General features: G+C 38.0%; 2 pseudogenes; both read right to left on the minus strand.

Moving 5' to 3' along the window:
* Positions 1-1,889: 1,889 nt before the first annotated feature.
* Positions 1,890-4,118, minus strand: LOC132634107 (cytochrome P450 89A2-like; annotated as a pseudogene).
* A 359-nt stretch (positions 4,119-4,477) lies between these two features.
* On the minus strand, positions 4,478-5,926 carry LOC132631269 (cytochrome P450 89A2-like; annotated as a pseudogene).
* Positions 5,927-7,344: the final 1,418 nt, after the last annotated feature.

Genomic DNA, 7,344 nt, shown 5'->3' on the forward strand with positions numbered 1-7,344 from the left:
TTTGCTGAAGATATATGTCATATATATAGGTGGAAAAGACTAGGGTTTGAGGACTCTTGAGCGGGAAAACGAGATCAAGCTTTTGGTCAGAGGTCATTTGAAACTTAAACGTTATAGAATAGGAAGAAACTCACGTGATTTGATTCAGATCTTGCCCGAAAATGGAGAGACCGAGACTCTGGCTTCGAGATTTAATGTAATGAATTAGCCGTTTGGAGTCCAAATCAAATCTCTAAAATTGATCCTTTCAGAAACTTCAAAAGTTTTTGGCCATTTGTGTTGACTATGTTCGAAAGTTTGCACGGAAATGGAACTGTCAAGCCCTCTGCCATGGCTGTGAAAGCTGATTTTGGCTTGAAAGGGGAGAGAGATGGAGAAGAGAGAGGAGAGAAGGTGTGCGGCGTGTTTATTTTGATTAGGGTTGAAGGTAGTGAACGTAAAGGTGTGGACCGGGTCGGGTAAAAGGCGGGTATGGGCTGAATCGGGTGGAAGGATAATGGTCTGCGGATTGGACCTGATGAAATGGGCTCCATATTTGGCTGATCAAAAAGGAAAATGGGCTGATAAAAATGACCAAATGGTTAACTACAAATCCTTGCCAAATTGTAAATAAAATGTCCCACTCTTGTTTTGAAAATCCATTTTTCTCATATTTCTTTTGGATTCTAAATTAGATCAAATATATTATGTAGTAATAATAATAATAACAATAATAATAAATTTCATAATTAGCATTAATATAATAATCTTATCATTAGTATATAAAATATAAGCAAAGAAATAATAGAGTAAAAATATTACCTAAGTTATATCTTATGATCAATACATAATAAGTAAGTAGCGATGTACGACGTATTAATACTTAACAATATTAATATAGTAATAGAAATTATAATAATGGCGAAAAAATTAAGATATTTAATTTATTAATAACTTAGAAGCTCAAAAAAATGAATTGGAATAGAGGAGGGACAAAATTGGGTGTCAACATGCTCGCCGAAGATTTTGACCGCAAAAGGCAATTGAGTAGAACTCCACAAGAGCACAAAAACTCCAATGCAAAGCTCAACGATGTGAAAAAGCTTCGCGATGCTTTTGAAACTGTGGAATATCGGAATCACTCTGTTTTCCATTTTCTCAATACCAAAATCAAAAGCATCCATTTGAAGAGCAATGAAAACAAGCTCTATTGAAGAACAAAAAAGTTTGGTTGTTCAATAGCAGATGCAGAATCCCCTGTTGCCTTGTTGATTTCATGTTTAGGGAATAAATTAACTATCTGATTAGCTTTTCCGCCATTGTTATCGGAAATTCCAGAGCAGAAGATAAAAAAAAATTCATCATCATTAGCCTCTGTAGACGTTACAGATGATGAGAAAGATAAGGATAGAAAGGTTTGGTTGATTACTCCATTGTTGTAGCTTCATTTGGGTCGAGTTATGGGTTATTTTGGGTGTTGGCTGGGGAAAAAATGATCCCGATCCTCTAATGTAATCTCAACCCTCCATGTGTCTATTTTAAGGTGGGACCTGCATATTTGACTGATCAGGGCATATTTGAGCCCAAAGTATAACGGTAGGGGTATTTATGTTCCAATAATATAACGAAGGGTGGGGAACATATGATCCCACTGCCTCTACACCATGATAAAAATGAGAAAGAAATCTTATTAGATTTCTGTCTTTCGAAACATGATCTGCCCTTCGAAATGAAAGTAAACGACTTGATCAGATCTTAGTAGATTTTTAAAGGTGAAATAAAGAAACTGATTCAACTAAATATAAAGAATTCATCAAGCTGTGACTTAAACTTGATTACACACGTACACATAGATGTCAATACCTTCTCGTCGTTACATAATGATGGATTTAATAATACGATACAATAAAATTTACTTAACAATCAAAATAAACATTTTATTTAAAGTAACAATACGATATAAGGACTCAAACAAGCAGAGCTGAAATTGCAGTAAGGCATTAATCATCATTTCCCCTCTAGCTTCCAATGGGAAGGAAGTCCATCAACAGAGAAGTTGCAAACAAAAAGAACCAAATACCAATACCATATTCAAACAGAGTTAACTCTCGGGTGGATATGAGCTCGTAGTTGGTCCTTCATCACAACGGTGAATTCTACCTTCTCTGAGAGATCAACATCATCTCCTTACACAGCCTTCCATTGGAAATGCCAAATCAAATAAGCCACAAAGTATTCTAAGTGAACCATAGCCAATGCATAGCCAGGACATATTCTCCTCCCTGCGCCGAATGGCATCATCTTGATCTCTCTACTTCCTGTTACATCAAAATCTGATCCTTCCGCTAAGAACCCCTCTGGCCTAAATTTCAAGGGATCCTCCCACACCTTTGGGTCTAAACCCATGTCAACAATCATGAAATTGATGGTTGCATTCTTAGGGACGATATAGCCGTTCAGTTCTACTTCCTCAGTCACTGTATGTGGAATCACAAAGTGGCTATAAGGGTGCCTCCTGAGACCTTCCAATATCACTGCTTTCAACTAGGGCATTTTCTGCAAATCTTCCTCCTTCACCACCTCCTCTTCTGTCAACTTCCTCTGTGTTTCTCCCACCATGCTGGCAATTTCTTGATATAGTTTATCCTGGGTTTTTGACCAAGTTGGCCATAACCCACTGCAAGGTAGTAGACGTGGTATCAGTTCCGGCGTTTAGGAATTCACTGCAAAGGCTAACTATTTCACCATGATTGAGTTTCTTGTTTTCATCAGGTAATTCCAAATTCAACAGTGTATCCACATAAGCCGCCATTAATTCATCCTCCAACTCAACATGCTCGGGCTTTTGTTCTTTGGCCCCGCTTTCGAGCTTCAATCAAAGGAATGAATATATTCTCTTGCTCTTGTCGTAGTTCAATGAGTTCCTCCCAGCGACTCCTAAAAATTATGTTTCCAACTCTAGGAAAGTTATTGAGTATAGTGAATCGTCGCAGACCCCCGAGAAACCTGCGCTATATATTTTCAATTTGTTTAATTTGAGCTTCCTCAAGCTTGTCCCCAAAGCACATCAAGACTAGAAGACAGAACATTGCATACTGAAAATGATCAATTAACCTCACGAAATCGACTTGTAAGTGACGGAGCTGTTGAAGGAGGATACCCAACACCCAAGACCGAGCCTTGGAATAGGACTTGATGCGAGAAGGGTGGAGTATTTCTGCTTCAGTTTTCGACGGAGAAGACGCCATATGGGGCGGAGTTGATGTTGCGCTGGTTACTGTTGATGATTGCACTGATGGGCTCAGCCCTTGGCCTGTCGGAGAAAACAGCGCCTTGCTGGACTAAAGCTTGGTAGGCAAGGAGTGGCTGGCTACGAATATGGTGGAACGAGACCCAATATTGAGTGTGATGATAGGGCCGTACTTAGCCTTGAGGTCACATAGGATGGGTTCCAAGTCAACGAGGGACCTTCCTGCCCATAATAAGCTGCCAATCACCGGAAAACTGTATGGCCCGGTGGGAGTTTCTTGCATTTGGAATTGGGAGAGATAAGGTTAAAGAGGGATTTGAGGAAGAAAGAGATGCAGAGAGTGAGGATTATGATAAACCAGATTTCCATTACTCTTTTGCCTTCCAATTGCACTACTTTTATGAAAAAGTGATAAGCTTTTGGTCCTTTATCAATTTCCATGTACGTTTGTTTATAGAGCAACATAGGACAAAAATCTAATATTCCGTGGCTAAAAAGTCGGACGAGGAAAATGTGGTGGAGAAAATTGACCAAAGTAGTCCTTAATGTTTGTAAAAAGTACACTCTTTTGGTTCGATATCCTAAAAAGTAACATTGGATCCCCTCAAAAGTTTTGTAAAATTTAATTTGAAGCGCAAGTGTGTATCTCTCGATGGTGGAGCAGGCGGTTAATTTGAAGCTTAAGTGTGTATCTCTCGATAGGAATCCGCGACTTTTCTAGTATAAAAAAAAAAGTTAAACCAAACTAATATAAAAAAAAAACACATTAATAGTATTTACGCACGAATTTCGTGCGTGAAGCCACACTTGATTATTTGTGGATGGGCCATTACATCAGCAAAGGTGACTTAGATGCAGCATTTCAGATTCCAAGGCCACTATATTGCCTCTCTTCTTTTGTATGTTTCCCTATTATACGAATGATCACTTAATTTTATTTTATTATATAATAATTATATTAAACTATTTAGTATAATAAAATATAATTTAACATAATTATTATCACGACCCAACCAGAGTGCCTGACGGGCACCCGATGCTAATCCACCCGGCCACCTCTTATCGTACATTCATATTCACATCTAGGTAGGCCACATGGCTTGCTCGTGATTTCTACTTCAACAAGAGTATGGCTGCAACACAGAAGCCCAATCATAATGATCTTAGGATTAATGGGTTTTGACAAAGTGAACATCTATCATTGCACCCATAGCTATCTATAGCTACTCGTCGTTACATAACCATGAATTTAACGATACGAGTAATAAAAGTTAATTATTGTATATAAAGTCAATACAATGCAGACAAACATAACAACCATTCAAACAAGCTGAGTTGATATTGCAACAAGGCATCAACCAACATTCCCCTTCTTAACTTCAAATGGGATAGCAGTCCATTAACAGAGAAGTATGCAAATAAAAAGAGCCAATTACTAAATTCAAACATAGTTAACTCTCGGGCAGATACAAGCTCGTAGTGGATTCTTCATCACAACGGTGAATTCTAGCTTCTCTGAGAGATCAATATCATCTCCTTCCACAGGCTTCCATTGGAAATGCCAAACCAAATTACCCACAAAGTATTCTAAGTGAAGCATAGCCAACGCAAGACCAGGACATATTCTTCTCCCTGCACCGAATGGCATCATCTTGATCTCTCTACTTCCTGTTATATCAAAATTTGATCCTTCCGCTAAGAACCTCTCTGGCCTAAATTCCTAGGGATCCTCCCACACCTTTGAGTCTAAACCCATGTCAGCAATCATGAAATTGATGGTTGCATTCTTTGGGACGATATAGCCGTTCAGTTCTATTTCCTCAGTCACTGTATGTGGAATCACAAAGTGGCCAGGAGGGTGCCTCCTGAGACCTTCCAATATCACTGCTTTCAAGTAGGGCATTTTCTGCAAATCTTCCTCCTTCACCACCTCCTCTTCTGTCAACTTCCTCTGTTTTTCTCCTACTACACTGGCAATTTCTTGATATAGTTTTTCTTGAATGGAAGGGTTTTTAACCAAGTTGGCCATAACCCACTCTAACGCAGTGGACGTCGTATCTGTTCCAGCACTTAGGAATTCACTACAGAGGCTAATTATTTCTCCATTATTGAGTTTCCTGTTTTCCTCTTGCAATTCTAAATTCAACAGTGTATCCACATAAGCCACCACTAATTCGTCCTCCAACTCACCATGCTCAGGCTTTTGTTCTTTGGCCTTGCTTCGAGCTTCAATCAAAGGAATGAAGATCTTCTCTTGCTCTTGTTGTAGTCCAATGCGTTCGTTCAGCGATTCCTAAAAATAATTTTCCCAACTATAGGAAATAAATTGAGTATAATGAATCGTGGGAGAGCTAGGAGGAACCTGCGTTGTATACTTTCAATTTGCTTGATTTGAGCTTCCTCAACCTTGTCTCCAAAACACATCAAGACAAGAAGACAGAACATAGCATACTGAAAATGATCAACTAACTTCACAGAATCAACTTGTGCATTATGGAGCTGTTGAAGGAGGATACTGAGCACCCATGATCGGGCCTTGGAATAGGACTTAATGCGAGAAGGGTGGAGTATTTCTTGTTAGGATTTGAGCATTTTAATATTGCAAATATCTTTCACATTTTTGTCCAAATTCCTCACATGTTTTGTGCCTTGCCATGTAATTTTATTTTCATTTGGGTAGCCACAAAAGTTGACCATATCTTTCACATTTTTTGTGGAAAAAAATGTGAAGACCATGGTAGCCACCATATGAACATGGTAGCCACCATATGAACATATTTGGTCTTAGTTTCACATTGCTTTGTAGTAAAAAAATGTGACAATGTTTTTCACATTTTTTGTTGAACAAATTTTTCACATTTTCATCCATTATAAAAGGATGAATTATTATTCTCCATAACACACATTCAAATACATAGAAAAACTCCTTAACTTGTGAGAGTAGAAAGGAAAAATATATATCCTTTGGATAATTCATAAAAGTGAGGAAAGTAAAAATAAAAGAGTTTATTAGTTGAAGGAAGGTGTTCTTTTGGTGGAGCTTTGGACTCAACATCTTGTCCAGAGTTCGTTGAGTTATACGACGTGTTCGGGCTGTTGTATCCTGGAGGGGACAAGTCAGAAAGATTACTGCTGGACCGGTAAATTTGCTGCAGTGGGCTTGAATCTCCTTAAAGAGAGCGAGATATCCGCGCCTCAGCCGAAGAAATTTTATTTCTTCATTTTTATTTTTCAATTGTAATTGTAATTTCATTGCAATATCACCAACAATTTTAAGGAGATTCAAAGAGCTACAATTGAAAAATCGGCGGATGTCAAAGTAGGAGATCTTAACAAGCCATTTCGGTTCAACGGTACTCATTTTAAGAGATGAAAGGGTAAAGTACTTTTCTACTTAAGTCTTCTCAATGTTTCTTATGTGTTAACTGAGAAGAATCCAAATAAAATTGACAACACTTCCATGAATGATGAAGAACTTATTTCTCTTCAAGAAAAAACTGAACAGTACGATGAAGATTCATACAAGTGTCGGTATTATTTACTTAATTGTCTTTCAGATAATTTTTATGATTATTATGATAGAACTTACTCTACTGCAAAGAAAATATGGAAAGCGTTGCAGAGTAAATATGATACCGAGGAGGCTGGAGCGAAAAAATATGCTGCTAGTAGATTTTTTCGTTTCCAAATGGTGGACAACAAATCAGTGGCAGACCAAGCCCAAGATTTTATAATGATCGTTGGAGAGCTCAGGTCCGAGGATATAAAAATTGGAGATAACCTTATTATTTGTGGCATAATAGATAAACTTCCACCTTCATGGAAGGAATTTCAAAAAAATATGCGCCACAAACAAAAGGAAACCTCTCTTGAGACGTTGATTATGCGAATCCGCATGGAGGAAGAAGCAAGGGGCCAAGATGCACTTTTGCAAATGGAAGAGAGTAACTTACAACCCGTCACAAATAAGGTAAATTTAATTACTTCAAATAATGCTGCTCCTAATGCTAACAAAAATACCTCTATGAAGCCTAAGAAGAAAATATTTAAGAAAAATAACGGTAGACCTCCCAAGAAAATAATTGTGGTAACAACCAAGCACAACATCAACAAGC

The sequence above is a fragment of the Lycium barbarum genome, chromosome 3 (genome assembly GCF_019175385.1).
Source record: "Lycium barbarum isolate Lr01 chromosome 3, ASM1917538v2, whole genome shotgun sequence".
NCBI classification, from domain to species: domain Eukaryota; kingdom Viridiplantae; phylum Streptophyta; class Magnoliopsida; order Solanales; family Solanaceae; genus Lycium; species Lycium barbarum.